Below are 4,365 nucleotides of genomic sequence, written 5' to 3'. Positions count from 1 at the left end.
ATTTCGGGAAAAATTAGCGCCAATTTTTTTAAGTAAAATGAATTTTGTGGCGTTTTTATAAAAAACGCCATTATTGCTTATTTTTTGCACGTTTTTCATAAAAACGCGGTAAAAAATTATTTTATTTTGAATAAAATGATGTCGTTTTGTTCTATTAAAAATCTTTTATTTTATCTGCTAAAAATTATTAGTTAAGTGATTTTATTTATTTATCAATGTTTTTTTTAAATCTAATATTTAAATATATCATATACTTAGATTAAATATTTTTAAATATAAAAGCATTAATTGATTGTATAAAATTTCATCATTTAACAAATCTCAAGTAATCCTTAAATCCTAAACCATTTAATATATATAAAATTTATCTATTATCTCTTAAATAATTTAAAGTATAATCATGATTTTAATTTATTAAAATTAATATTATCTCTTTTACAATTATATAAGAAATTATTTAATATATAAATTAAAAAATACTAATTAATCTAAACCCTAAACCTTTAACCCCTATCCCCTAAACCTTAAATTAAAAAAACTAACTAATCTAACCTTAAACCCTAATCCCTAACCCTAACCCGACCCCTAAATCCCAAAACCCTAACTCGACCCCTAAATCTCTAAACCCTAAATCCCTAACTCTTAACCCCTAACCTCTATCCTCTAACCCCTAACCCCTAACCCTTAAACCTTAAATCCCAACCCTTAAATCGTAATCCCTAATCCATAATCCCTAAATCCATACTCCCTAAACCTTACACTATTAACTCCTAAACTGGCCTTAAATCTTAAATTAATCATATACCCTAAACCAAAAACCCTAAACTATAGTGATAATTAATTCAATATTTTAAAATTAATACTATCTTTATTACGATTATATAAGAAATTATTTAATATATAAATTAAAAAAAATCAGTAATGTACCCAAAAAAATTTAAAATTATTTAAAATTATAGTATTTTAATTTTTCCATTTTTAACAAATATTTTTCTATGTTTTTTATTTCAAATTATTTCTACGTGTCATAATTTCAAATTTATCCATTTTTAACAAATATTCAATTAAAAATAAATTGAATTTTAATTAATATAAATAAACCGATTAAATAGTAAATAGACAGATAAAATGTTTTTGTGGCGCTTTTTCAAAATCGCCGCTAAACCCCCGAGCATTAGCAGTGCCTTTTCAAAAACGCCGCTAAAGTCCAGAGCATTAGCGGCGCTTTTTCAAAAAAGCCACCAAAGCCCCGAGCATTAGTGGCGCTTCTTCAAAAACGCTGTTAAAGCCCCAAGCATTAGCGGCGCTTCTTCAAAAACGCCGTTAAATCCCCGAGCATTAGCGGCGCTTCTTCACAAACGCCGCTAAAACCCCGAGCATTAGCGGCGCTCCTTGAAAAACGCCGCTAAAGCCCCGAGCATTAGCGGCGCTTTTTCAAAAACATCACTAACACCTCGAAAGCTCAGAAAACGATGTCGTTGGGCTTAGGTTTTTTGTGGCGTTTTTCCAAAAAATGCCGCTAATGCTCATTTTTAGCGGCGCTTTCTTGGAAGCGCCGCTAATGCTTGATCTTTAGCGGCGTTTTATGTAAAGCGCCGCTAATGCTCGATTTGTAGCGGCGTTTTTTGTCCAAATGCCGCTAAAAGCCTGTTTTACTATAGTGTTAGACGAACGAGAATTTGGTTAGTATAGGACTAAATTTTTGTAACCTGTTAGACTCACATTTATGAAGAGAGAGAAGCGCTTAGTCACTAGGAACAAGGGGTTTGGAGGAAAACCAAAATTATCCACTAATTTTTTCCCTCCGTGTATATCTGTATAAAGCAAACTTTGGCTTCTTGACCAAGTGGTATACTTTTTTTGGCAATCATACTTTATTTCTAAACTCTCTGTGAAATTTTCTCCTAGAAAACTCTAGACTTAAGATTTGCTTGAATAGTTGGGTTCACTATACTCAGCCAACTCCACCGTCGTTCTTTCCTGGTAAATATTGATGAAACTTAAGTTATTGTCATGGTTATTTGCAAGGCTCTAGGGTTTTATGCTTTATGGTCAGTTTGAGGTATAAGGGAGGAAACTTCTAGATTCTAGGTTTCTTGTTACTATTCATATTTATCTTATTTAGCTTTCCTGTTAAAATGGTCTGATAAGTTAACTCTTCATATTATAGCTCAAGAAACTCCTAAGAAATCTCGTGATAAGAGCAAGAGTCTTGCTGTCTGATCTTCTTGCATTTTCTGGTGAGTTCTTTATTGCATCAATGTGTGTGCATTAAGTTCTCATTTATGTTTGGTTGAGGTAAGCACTCATATCCCATAACATGATATGTTGTGTATGAGTAATGAAGGTTTGTGGCTATAAATATGAGTTAATTGTCTGTGGAAATGGAGTAAAGGCTTTTCTTCGTGTTTAATCCATCACCCTTTGTTTCTAGAATGAATGATATTGTAACGCTTAGGTTTGTGCAAGTGTACACAGTCGTTATCAAGTAATAAGTAAGTATTGAGTTATTGTCTCCACACGGATTGTATTTGTGCTAAGTCCCTTAATTTGTAAAATTATATTACCAATTTCGTAAATAAAAACACAATATACTTGAGAAGTGGTGATTAAAATATATTAAACTAAATGCAGTGATCCCTAATGCAAATTATCCTAAGTAAGCAAACTATATGAATGAAATAGATTTTAGTAAAATTAAACACAATTTGCAACAATTATAACATAAATAAACTACGACAATTACTTTAATTAAAATCAATTTATTATCAACATGCTTAATAATATTCGGAAAAACATTCCATGGTAACTCGATCTTTCATGAGTTTGGAAACCACATTAGATCCTTTCGGAATCCTTTACTTAGTAAATACGCATTTTACTGATCCTTATTTACTAAGGATTTCTTAGCATTCGTGTGAGGTAACATGGACGTGTTAGGTTTGAAACAATTTAATCACACAAATCTAAAAACTATGCAGATAACAAATCTTGGTTAGAGTTTTTATGCAACCTACAATTTAATTCTGTTAGGATCTAAATTGAGCATGCACATTTCAATTATGCGTCCATTGGCCGTCGTCTGGTTAGGATCGCTCAGCTAATTCAGGTGCATTTCAATCACGTATGAACGAAATATAGACTTGATTTTAATTGTAACCGTGATTGATTGAGGCACAAACATTATAAGCATGAATCAAATAAATATTATTTAATCAAAGCAATCATCCTAGCTTAAATAAAATTAAGCTAACATTGTTGTAAACAAGAAACAAAGAACACATAGCAAACATGTTTATATTAAATTAGAGAAAAGAAAGATTAAAACCAATTCAAAGTGGCTGTCACCTAAGAATTTGACTGACGAGACTCCTTCGTTCCTTTGCTTTGCTTCTTTGTTGATGGTTCTCCAAGGTGGCCGACCAAGGGTTCTTTAAGAGGCTTAATTGCTAAAATCTCTATGAAGAGATGATGCTATGCGTGGGAATGGAAAAGGCTAAAAGAAAAAGAGAGAATGATGCTTGATGGATGCTTGAGGGATGATTGAGGGATGATGAATGAAGGAATGAGATGGTCTTATTTATAGGTGAGGAGAGAGAGATAGTTTGCTAAAAATAGGAGTTTCCATCTTTTGAAGAATCTTCCATGGGTGGCCGGCCATAATTTTAGTAAGTGGAGCTGATTTTTCTTTGTTTTTTGGTCAATTTGAGTGCCACAACAACTCAGGATTGGGACTCGGTCAAGTGCAAATCTTCAGGTAAATCTCTAATTTCTTCAACTCTTCAAGGACCTTGTGCAATTAAACCAAAAAGTGGTTTATGGACAGCCATGTGCAGCTGAATTTTGGGTTGACTTGCTCTCCAATTTGGACGATTTTGTAATCCAGCAAAGCTATCAGACCTGTCCAAAAAAAATCAACAAGTTAGAGGACCAAAGAATTAAATTTATCCAATTTAATTAATTAATTAAACCCAAATTATTAATGAAATATTTCAAAATGAATTATTAAATATAATTTTATATTTTATTATTTAATTTAATCATGCATGACCCACTTTTTATCTTAAAAAATATAATATATTCAAATTAATATAAAATAAGTCATTTATTGCATGAAAACTATATAATAAAGCATAAAATCACATTTTAATAATTCTTATGTCCTAAATTCATATTTTCACATATTTTTTTATTAATTTATTAAACAATTACTTAGTTTTAACAACAGATTTAAGTAAAAGGGTGATAAATTACATAGGAAAAATCCTATATATTTTCCCGTTTACACACCCCCAAACTTAAATTATTGCTTATCCCGAGTAATGTTTATGCGTAGCAAAAGGTCTTGCTAAGGTAAAATTGCTA

Source organism: Gossypium hirsutum, chromosome D08, assembly GCF_007990345.1.
Source record: "Gossypium hirsutum isolate 1008001.06 chromosome D08, Gossypium_hirsutum_v2.1, whole genome shotgun sequence".
In the NCBI taxonomy this organism is placed as follows: Eukaryota; Viridiplantae; Streptophyta; class Magnoliopsida; order Malvales; family Malvaceae; genus Gossypium; species Gossypium hirsutum.
Note: the sequence above shows the minus strand (reverse complement) of the source record.